Raw genomic sequence first — 12,138 nt, 5'->3', positions numbered from 1 at the left:
TAATTTAAAAATTAAGGGGGAATGATCCCTAATATTATCTATACATTCGATTTAGTCTCTAACATTGTCAATCTGTTCAATTTTAGTTCATCAGTCGTTAACTCTCATTTGATTTTAGTCTCTCAATCATGTTAGAAACTTAAACAAAAGGGGGTTAACAAAAATTAATGGTTGAGAGACTAAAATCAAACGGATCAATAATGTTAGATATAATTTTTCCTTAGTTTTTAAATTGATTACTAAAGTCAAACAAACCTAAATATAGATAGGGATACACATGAGACCCGAACCCGACGGTTTCGACCGACCCAACCCGATCGGGTTAGGTTTTTAAAAATATCGGTTTCAGGTCGGGTCGAGTTTTTTTAAAGGTTATGTTCGGATCGGGTCGGACCCGAAAAAAATATGATTTTACTTTATATATTTAGAAATAATTACAATAATACCCCTCTATATATTATTTTTTTCAATTAAATTATCATTTTATTGAATAAAAATATTATTATTATTATTATTATTATTTCAGGTCGGGTTCGGATTTTATCTCAAAAAGTCGGGTCGGTTGGAGGGTATATATTTTTTGGGTCGGATCGGTGAAGGACGTAAAATTTTCAGGCCGGGTTGGATTGGCCGAAACCCGACCATGTCCATCCCTAAACATAGGGGACTATCTGTTTAGTTTACCCTAAGCAGGTGTTTGGTTCAAGGATTGTGGGATTCCTATGGGATGGGAATCCCACATTCCTATGTTTGGTTGGTCGGGAATCTCATTCCCGGTAATGTTTTATTACCAATAGTAGATTTTTTGGGGTATATTACCGAGAATGTCATTACCTCTCTTCCCTTAGGTATTATAACATTACCGGCGTTTTAGATTAAAATGCCTTTAAATTTTTATTTTTTTTCAAAAATATATTTCTTCTGTCATTGAATAATAAAAATTTTACGAAGGTTAAATTACAAATTTATCCTTAAATTATTTTATTTACAAAAAAAAGTTTATAATTAAAATTTTATATGAAGTTCAGGGGTTAAATTTTTTTTACCCTTTCATTAAACATTTTTTATATTTTTAATTTGTAAAAAAAATTTATATAAATATTATGAATTTGATTTTTTAAAGAAAATATATAAATATTTTAAAATTTATAATATTATACAAATATATAATAAGGACAATTTAGTTAAATATACATTCCAATAATCTTTTATTCTTTTAACCAAACACGGTAATCTTAAATTCCTACTAAACCAACCAAACACAAAATACAATATTTCAGTAATCCTATTCACTGATAATCTTTTATTCCCACTGATAATCTTACATTCCGTGAACCAAACGCACCCTAATTTCATTTACGTGTTTTGTGATAATATTTGCGTGTGCTTTTCCATTTTTTATTTTTATTTTTTCATTTAATAGAGTGGAGGCTTGTCTTGCAAGCTTGGAGCTTGTCGGGTCGGGTGCTCCGCTTGCTATAACATTCAATGTACTTTTTACTTGGTTCGGGTTTGGGCTCAAACGAATCTATTTAACGTATAATATATTTTGGGTAAAGTACACGGTCTGGCTATAGGATGATGTTTTATTAAGTCTTCCGATTATTAAAAGTTATAAAATAATATTTTGATTATAGTATGTTGTTTTTAACCCTCGACTATTAAAAGTTACAAAACAGTCACTCGACTATTTCATATATTCTGAACTCATCATTTAAAAAAAAAAATCAAAGGCACTCTGAGTTGGACGTTAACATGTTGACTATGATATGCAATATTCGTTTGAGATTTTAATAGTCAAATGATCATTTTGTAACTTTTAATAGTTGAGGGACTTAATAAAGTATCATCCTATAATTAGGGACCATTAGTATACCTTACCTTATATTCTTACCATAATGATAAAAGACACTCTTAATATTCAATTAAATAATTATTTTAATCTCTATTTTTATTCCCATTTCAAACGTTGTGTTTTAATAAAAATATGACCTCTGGTTAGATGGATATCACTAGTTAATTAACAATCAATATTTGTCGTAAATATGACAAATCTCATATGTCTAAAGTGATAATATGACACATACTATATGTATCAAAGTAATAATATGACATACTTCACATGTTCAAATAATAATATAACATATATCACATGTACATAAATACATGACATAAATCATATGTACATAAATAATAAAATTCATAACCATCGTCTCAACGTCTACTACTACAATCATTAAAACTTTTCACATCAAAATCAAACCGAACAAGCAAAATATATAATCATAATAATAATAAAAAGAAACCCCATGTGATGCATGAAGTTCTTAATTCTAATGAGCACAGTTATAGCAAATATGGGTGATGCTGCTAGTTGATGTTGCTCCACAGTCGTAACAAAAGGCTTTCCCACACCTACAAAGAAACCGTTAGAACAAACATCATTTTCTAAACAATAACATATGTCATAAATCAAGGGTAAAAAGGCATTGGTCATGTACTTAAAAAAAAATAACGAAGAATTCGTATTATTTTTTCTCTCAACGTAATTCTCAAACTCAAAAGATAAATTCAATGTGACCTTTTAACTAACGTTTTTTTTTGTCATTGACAGTTAAGTGCTCACATGATAATACATGGTGCTAACGAGACAGATTATCATATCAACACCGTAAACCGTCATGTCAGCACATTGAATTGACACGCTAGTTCTGTAAACGTTAGTTAAAGAATCACATAAAATTTATTTTTTGAGTCAGATGATCTTGTAAAGAAAATAATTCAATCACCTCTTATGCCTTTTTGCCTAAATTAAGTCTAAGTGACTAGAACCAGAGTTAAAATCGAACAATATTTCTTAGTTTTCGTCCCTGCAAGTAATTGATTAAAGTGTAAATTTCTTACTTGCATTTCATGTAATTGCAGCCGCTCGATTTTTCAACGTAGTTTTTGCAGTGAGGGCAGCGTTTCCAGCTCTTCCTCTTCGCCAAATCAGCGAACAGAGCATCCGGGCCAAGGGGTTCGAGTTCCCGAAACTTGGCGCAACTCAGACCAGAGTGCCAAGCTACCTTGCACCGCACGCAAACCGCTCTCTTGCAGAAAGGACATCGATATTTCTTAATAACCCTCTTTCCGTCATTGATCAACAAAGCCGAGCAATCTCTGAACGGACAATAGAATTTCTCGGAGCCAAGGAAGGCAGATTCACAAAGGGCGTTCCCCCATCGGTTAAACAAATCCCAGGGAAGGATCTCGCGGAAAACTCAGGGTCCAAAACCCCTTCGCAGTCCGGCTCCGGGCATTTGATCGAGCTCACGTTATCGTCGAGCTTGGACTCGATGAACTTCACTGTGCAATCGACGCAGTAGAAGTGTGAACAACCTCTGACGTCGAAAGAATCGTCCACCAGCTTCATCTCCCCACAGATTCCACAATCGTAGCAATTGCCGTCGCCGATTTCGTAACCCAGACGATCCAATGATTCTCTGGGAGTGAAAAAAATCTCTTCGCTTTCATCGTCAATGTGTGGGTCTTTTGCATCGTGAACTTCGCGTATAACACCGTTGAGAAACTTACCCAATTTGCAGCCGAACTTTCTTGATTTCTGGGTAAACGAAAAATGAAGAGATGTGAACTTCAATTTGAGATTGGGTCCTTGAAAGATCACCATCGACACTGGTTTTCTCAGCTCAATCAGGAGAGGAAAAAAAATAATCCAAACCGTTTTGACTCTTTATCGAAATATAGATCATTTCATGGGTAAACTATGCAGATACTCCCATATGTTTTCAGTATGATCGACTTTGTCATTAATTTAAAAATTAAAGGGGAATGGTTCCTAATGTTATCGATACATTCGAATTAGTCTCTAACATTATTAATATGTTCAATTTTAGTACCTCAGTTGTTAATTCTTATTCGATTTTAGTCCTTCAGCCATGTTAGAGACTTAAACAAAATGGGTTAACAAAAATTAATGGTTGAAGAACTAAAATCGAACGGATTGATAAAGTTAGATATCATTTTCCCTTAATTTTTAAATTGATGACTAAAGTCGGACAAACCCTAAACATAAGTAGAGATAGGCATGGGCCCGAACCCGACGGATTCCGACCGACCAAACCCGATCTGTTCGGTTTTTTTTTTAAAAATTGGGTTCGAGTCGAGTTTTTTAAAGATGATGTTAGAATCGGGTCGGATTCGCGTTTAGGGTGAAAAATACCCGACCAAAAAAAATATAATTTTACTTTATATATTTAGGAATAATTAAAATAATACCTCTCTATATATTTTTTCAATTAAATTATAATTTTTATTGAATAAAAATATTATTATTTCGGTTCGGATTCAGATTTTATCTTTAAAAAATCAGGTCGGGTTCGAGTTGGTTAGAGTGTATATATTTTTCGGGTTAGGTCAAGTCGGGTGAAGGATATAAAATTTTTGGGTCAGAAACCTGACCCGTGCCCATCCCTAAACATAGGAGACTATCTATTTGGTTTACCCTAATTTCATTTACGTGTTTGTGATAATATTTGCGTGTGATTTTCCAATTATTTTAATTTTTATTTTTTCATTTAATATTTTACATATTTAAAATTTTATGTTATCTTACTTGATAAGTCTTTCTTCTTTTTTTTAAAAAAAGATGATGTTTTATGTTTATTCGTATAATATGTACTTTTTTCCCTTTTTAGATATTTTTTAAATTGATGTTTATTTAATTAATTTTTTATTATATTTTTAATTTGAACTCTTAATTTGATTTTTAATACTAATAGGTGTTCGTGATCACTTTAAATAGATTGTATTTAAGTTGTAAGAAAACCCGTTATCAATGTATTATATTTGTTGTATTTGGTTTTAGGGTAAATTATGTATTTGGTACTTAAACTATTAGTTTTGATCCATTTTAATATCTAAACTTGTAAAAAAAAATCAGAACTATAACTGAATTTTAATTTTTGTTTCATTTTAACACCCTATCGTTAAAAACTTTAGTTTTGTATCATTTTAGTATATCGTTCAAAATTTAACATAAAGTTTTAAAAAAATTGAAAGTTTAGGTACTAAAACATACCAAAATAGGATAGTTTAGTACTAAACGCGTTAAATTTTGAACGGCGGTACTAAAATGAAAACTAAATGTTAGATATGATTTTGAAAAAATTGAAAGTTTAGGTACTAAAACAGACTGATAGTTTAGGTATTAAATGTGTAGTTTACCCTTGTTTTATACTGCTATTGAAGTTATATGTGTATACTTCTACAAAATCATAACTCATATAACACATTATACATTTAATCAATGTTTAACTGTAATTTTAAGAGATAATGGTATTATACGTCTTTAAACTATGTTCTTTATTTTAAATTGATCTCTAGAGTTTTTTGAATATTCTAATTTTTATCCACAAACTATGATTGTTGTTCTAAACTAGTCCCCAAGCTTTTAAATATTTCAATTTCATATTTAAACTATGATCGTCATTCTAACTTGGTTTCTAAACTTCCAAACATTTAAATTTCATCCCAAACTATCTATACATGTTAATCACATCCCATGTTTATAAAACCATTTGGCCAAGCTATATTATTATATGTTTGAAAAAAAAATGAAATTCAAGTTAAACTATGATTGAAACTAATTATATATTTGTATGACTTTAGGGATAAATTTGAAAGATTCAAAAGTTTGGGGGCTAATTTAGAATGAATGTCATACTTTTTATGAAATTGGAATGTTAAATATTTTATGGATTAATGTAGAATAAAATTTATAGTTTAAAGATAAAATCAAAAGTATTCAAAAATTTAAGGACTAATTTAGAATGAGGGTTCTAAATTTAAATCTAGCGTAAACTACGCATTTAGTACCTAAACTATTAGTCTTGGTCCATTTTAATACCTAAACTTTTTTTTTTTCAAAATCATATCTAATGTTTATTTTTTGTTTCATTTTAATATCTCATTGTTAAAAACTTAACGCGTTTAGTACCTAAACTATCAATTTTGATCTGTTTTAGTACCTAAACTTTCATTTTTTTTCAAAATTTAACGTTAAATTTTGAACAGGGGTATTAAAATGAAACAAAAACTAAACTTTAGGTATGATTTTAAAAAACTAAAAGTTTAGGTACTAAAATAGATTAAACGGATAGATCAGATACTAAACTCGTAATTTACCCTTAAATATAATAAGTAAGTTATTGGTTTTCTTCACAAGTTAGTTATTTTTTTACAATAATTAATTAACAAATTATTCAAGTCAAAACTTGACCTCATAAGAATTTCCCCAGCAAGAGAGGGGAACCTTCTCTACCTTTAGCTTTGATAATTAAATATTTAGTTGGAAATATTCGAAATTCAACTACATATTTTTTTAAAAAAATATTTGAAATTAATTATCATTATTTTATTTAAATACATATCCTAAGATGTTGAGTTAATCGATTGACGGAATTGGCAAAGAGGGGGGTGAATTTGCAATAAAAGTTTTGGTGGAAGCTTTTGCAGAAAATTGAAAGAAATTGCATAGCGATTTAGAATTGTTCGACTTTCTCAACCAAAGTCTACGTCCACTACCTTAGCTATCCACACTAAGGATTTTCCACAAATTCACTAATTTGTCTTTCTTTTGAGGACAAAGAGTAACCTTACAAACCCTCAATAATTATACCCCAAATTCTTGAGAACACTCTCTCCCAAAGAGAACAATACAAATTTGGAAACTTACAAGAAAATCCTCACAAGGTAGATTGTTTGCACAATTCTAGAACAAAGAAAAGAACACTAAAAATGAATACAATTGAGTACAATAAGTGTTCTTGAAAGCAAGATGAATATTGAATGAAAAATAGGCTTGGAATGCTCAAACTTGAGGTTTGATGCTTTCTCTTTGATTCTCTCTTGATTCTAGTTGCTTGATATTTCTTATTTTTGATCAATGACTTCTAAGCTTGCTTAAATACACCTTGAATCACTTCTGAACGTTGGGGATGATTAGAGAAGATAATATAGCCGTTTTAGTGTGAAAATAATTAATAAAACAGCTTGGAGCGTGGGGGGAATCGGTACCCCCTATGGGGAATCGGTTCCCTAAGTGTAAAATTCAAATATTTCGACCGTTACACAGGGGGGAATCGGTACCCCCTGGGGGGAATCGGTTCCCTCCGAGCATACTGAAATTCTCGGAGCCAAACCATTAAGGGGGGAATCGGTACCCCCTTGGGGGGGAATCGGTTCCCTCTGAGCAATCTGGAATTTTTGGCTTTGAAATGGTTCGGAATACTTTGTAAAATTATTTTGAAATTGTTTTAAGATTAAAACTTAATTTTACACTTGAGTAAGGATTAAAAATGATTTTTGAAAGATTTAGAGTAATGTTTTGATATTCGAATAATTATATCGAATATACTTAGAAAACCTTTATTGCACAATCTTAAAATTCATTTAACTTAATTTGTTATATCGAAATATCAAAAAGTTTTCAACAATCTCCCCCTTTTTGATATAACAAAACATTTTAGTAATTTTAAGATTTTGAAATCAAAAACCGATGTTTTTGAAAATTACTCCCCCTTACTTTAACACTTACTCCTCTTTTAAAACATTTAACACTTCTCCCCCTTTTTGTTAAATCAAAAAGACATTTGTAAAGAATTTAAACAAGGTTTTGAAATCATTTAGCCAATTGAATATAGTTTAAGCTGCTAAGATCACAATCAAGAGAAATGTTAGCTATTAGTTTCATAATCAATATTCATAATTAATGTGACATGGCAAAATTGGTCATATTGCTAAAATGATGTAAATGATGCAATAAATTTAACTAAGCCAAATATATAAGCCCAAACGTCCAAACAAATCCAAAGTCTAACAATCCTCAAAATCAAACATTCCAAAATATTCAAAATGTTCAAGCAATAATTTTAGTTTAAAGTTTTAAAACTAAGCATAGAATCAAACATCCGGATCGGGAGGAGGAAAACGAGCTCGCATAGCGGCCATTTCGTGAGTGAGTTCATTAATATGCGCGTTGGTTGCTTCGTTGTTTGCACGCATCTCCCGAAGAATTTCTAATTATTGAGCTCCCATTGTGGATAAATGGGACTCTATAGAAGTAAAGCGCGAATCCATGGTAGCATATCGGAAATCGAATGTCTCCATAAAGGATTGAAAATATGGAGGCATTTGATGCGTTTGTTGTGCTTGCTCCTCGGGCTGCTCAGGCTCATCTTCGGCTTCATCGATGTCTCGCATTAATTGTTGAAGCTCGGGATCATCGTCAGCTTCTGGTTGAGCTCGTGAAGAACTAGCTCCCGGAGTATGTTCAGACGATCGAATCCATTCACCGGTTTCCTTATCCTTTATCCATCCCGCTCTCGTTAAGGAAAGAAGATTAATTTGTTTCTTTAGAGGAAAGGAGGCATCTAGACCAACTCTAAGCCCGGCTTTAGAAAATAGGTTACTCAAAATGCAACCGTAAACTAGAGATGAACAAAGTTTCTTGTTAGGTACAAGGTTTACGGTTTCAACAATTTCAGCAAAAATGATATGAGGTAGGTTTATTTTAATACCGTTTTCAAAATAATGTAACCACCAAAGATCCAAGGCTCTAAGAGTAGAATAACGACCTCCGGATGGTCGAAACCACCAAGAAATCATTAGATGAAGAAAACGTTCATGAAGGTCTAAGACACTTGCATATCCCTTCTTATAACGAGATCCTAAGATTTGTTTCTCATTTGAAATACCATCATTATCTAAACCGAATGCATTAGCTATGTAAGCCGAGTTATATATAAGAATTGTCCTAGGAGGTAGGAACGAATTCCTATGGTTTCGGTTTCAGTTCGGTTTTTAACACAAACGACATTATAATAGAAAATACGAACAAGTTGATGGTAGACAATGGGTTCAAGATCAAAAAGTTTATCAAATTTCCACTCCTGTAAAAGAGGAAGATATTTAAAATTAATATCTAACATAGCTTGACGATAAGGGATACGTTCTTCTCTAATTTTGTAAGAGTCGAAATATTGATAATACCAAAAACGATGATTTCTAGGACCAGGATGATTGAAGCACAAGTTTTGGATAGTCAAATTAGGATCAGTGGGATTAGGATTAGGAATTGGATTTTCAGGAATAGGATGAGGATTTAGAGGTGGATTTGGTTGACGGTGTGCGACTAGATGATAACCTAGCACGTTTAGGATTGGACATGGTTTAGGAAATCGGAATAGGATGGATAACCTGCAATTTAGAAAACACATGTATGCAATTCAATTAATCCCAAAACTCAATTGAGTCCTCAATATTTCAAGGTTCTCTAATTCAATTCTAATGGGCAAAGTTTTTGAAAACTATTTGAAAAATAAGATTTTGAAAAACAATATATGTATAGTTTTCATAACAACAACATAATTCAATCAAAACACAATAATTTGAAAAACAATTTTTTTTATTTCGAAAATTTTAAATATTTTGGAAAATTCTTGTGTTTTTGATGAAATTAGTTGTAATATATAGTTTCTAATCACTAAACAATCAATGCTCGATCTAAAGTTCAACCTAGAACTAATTAAAACTAGTTCTATGTTCATAAATTGATGAAAAGAGAGTTTAGAAAATTTTACCTTGAAGGATGAGATTGAGTAGATTTTGATGTTGTTTGCACGATGTTAATGATGATAGCAAGTTTAGAAGATGATATTTGAAGTGAATTCAGATTAAAACCGATGATTTGAGGCAAAATGGAGATTTGAGAGGTTAGAGAGGAGAAATGGCGGAAGGAAGAAGAATAGAAGGTTTTGAGGATTTAAGGGTTCTGCCCGTGTTAAAATCCAGAACCCCAGGGGGGTATCGATTCCCCTGTGGGGGGAATCGGTTCCCCTTCAAAGGGGGAATCAGTTCCCTCATGGGGGTATCGATTCCCTCTGCACCAAAATGTTAAAATCCGATTTTAAACACAAAATGCTAAATTAAATTTTTTTCTAGTGGTATTGGCAACTCATATATTGAAAATTAATCATGTTCAAATAATCAAGTTATTCTTTAAACGATATTTGAACATAAAATTAATTTTTCATCAAGAATCATAAACTCCCCCTAACTAATAGCAATGAATGCAATTAAAAATTAGCATTTTTCATTTAGTCTTAAAAGTGCTAAAATTATTTTAAATATTAAGTGAAGATAGGTTGGTTAAACCAAATTCTCTCCTAAGTGTCCAAAATCTTTTCTTGTCTAAAGGTTTTGTAAAGATATCTGCTAATTGGTGCAAAGTATCAACAAATTCTAGAACTACATCTTCCTTAGTGACATGGTCTCTAATGAAGTGATGTCTTATTTCAATGTGCTTAGTTCTAGAGTTTGGATGGGATTTTTAGTGAGACAAATAGCACTAGTATTGTCGCACTTGATAGGAATGGTACCAACTTCAATTCCATAATCAAAAAGTTGTTGTTTCATCCATAAAACATGTGCACAACAACTACCAGCTGAAATGTATTCGGCTTCAGTGGTAGATAATGCAACACAATTTTGTTTCTTTGAAAACCAAGAAATCAGCATATTTCCAAGGAATTGGAAAGTACCGGAGGTGCTTTTCTTATCTAATTTGCATCCTCCATAATCCGCATCAGAAAAAACATGCAAGCTAAAGCTAGAGTCTCTAGGATACCAAAGTCCTAAACTAGGAGTGTCCTTAAGGTATCTAAAATATTCTCTTAACAGCTAGTAAATGTGATTTCTTAGGGCATGATTGAAATCTAACACATAATCAAACACTAAACATAATATCCGGTCTACTTGTAGTTAGATAAAGTAGAGATCCAATCATTGAATATAATTTAACATCTACACATTTACCTCCTTCATATAAGTCAAGCTTTGTTGAAGAGCTCATTGGAGTGTCATGAGGTTTGCCATTTTCCAGTCTAAACTTCTTGAGCATATCTTTGACGTACTTAGCTTGATTGATGAAGATGCCATCTTTTCTTTGCTTGATTTGGAGTCCCAAGAAAAATCAGAGCTCCCCCATCATGCTCATTTCAAATTCACTTTGCATTAGCTTGGAAAATTCTTGGCAAAGAACATCATTAGTAGAACCAAATATTATATCATCAACATAAATTTGAACTACTAATAAATCTTTACCTTTATGCTTTAAAAACAATGTAGTGTCAACCTTACCTTTTGAAAAACCTTTTTCAATTAAAAAATTTGACAATCTTTCATACCAAGCTCTTGGAGCTTGTTTTAAACCATAAAGTGTTTTTTTCAATTTAAGAACATGATCCGGAAATTTTGAATCTTCAAAACCTGGAGGTTGTTCCACATACACTTCTTATTTTATAAAACAATTTAAGAATGCACTTTTAACATCCATTTGATATAATTTAAATTCATAAAAATATACAAATGCTAGTAACATTCTAATTGCTTCCATCCTAGCTACGGGAGCGTATGTTTCATCATAGTCTATGCCCTCTTCTTGAGTATACCCTTGAGCAACAAGTCTAGCCTTGTTTCTCACTATATTACCACTCTCATCAAGCTTATTCCTAAATACTCATCTAGTACCTACAGTAGATTTATTACTAGGCCTTTCAACTAATGTTCATTCTTTACTTCTCTCAAATTGATTTAGTTCTTCTTGCATAGCCATAATCCAATGTTCATCTTTTAATGCTTCTTTAATATTCTTAGGCTCTATGCATGAAATAAATGCAACATAATTACAAATATTTCTAAGAGAAGATCGAGTTGTTACCCCTTTGGATGGATCACCTATAATTTCACCATCCTTGACATAGTTGTACTCTCTTGGATAAGATACTTCCCTTTCTTCAATGGTTGGATTCTCAAGAGGATCATGAGTTTCCTCATTTTTCTTTTCTTCCTTTGATGATGGTTCTCCAACGTCATGTCTAACGTCATTTGTATTTATAACACCTAAATCATGATTCACACAAGAATCCTTCCTCGGAAGGGGATTATCATCGAAAACAACATGTATAGACTCTTCTACAACTAAAGTTCTTTTATTAAATACTCGATAAGCTTTATAATTTAAGGAATAACCCAGAAAAATTCCTTCATCACTTTTAGCATCAAATTTGTCAAGGTTTT

The 12,138-nt window shown here is 31.7% G+C and overlaps 1 pseudogene; it reads right to left on the bottom strand.

The window, feature by feature from the left end:
- Positions 1-2,326: 2,326 nt before the first annotated feature.
- Positions 2,327-3,680, bottom strand: LOC120201068 (annotated as a pseudogene).
- Between the last annotated feature and the right edge of the window lie 8,458 nt (positions 3,681-12,138).

Source organism: Hibiscus syriacus, unplaced genomic scaffold, assembly GCF_006381635.1.
Source record: "Hibiscus syriacus cultivar Baekdansim isolate YM2019G1 unplaced genomic scaffold, ASM638163v2 tig00000340_pilon, whole genome shotgun sequence".
In the NCBI taxonomy this organism is placed as follows: Eukaryota; Viridiplantae; Streptophyta; class Magnoliopsida; order Malvales; family Malvaceae; genus Hibiscus; species Hibiscus syriacus.
This window is presented reverse-complemented; position numbering and strand designations above follow the sequence as displayed.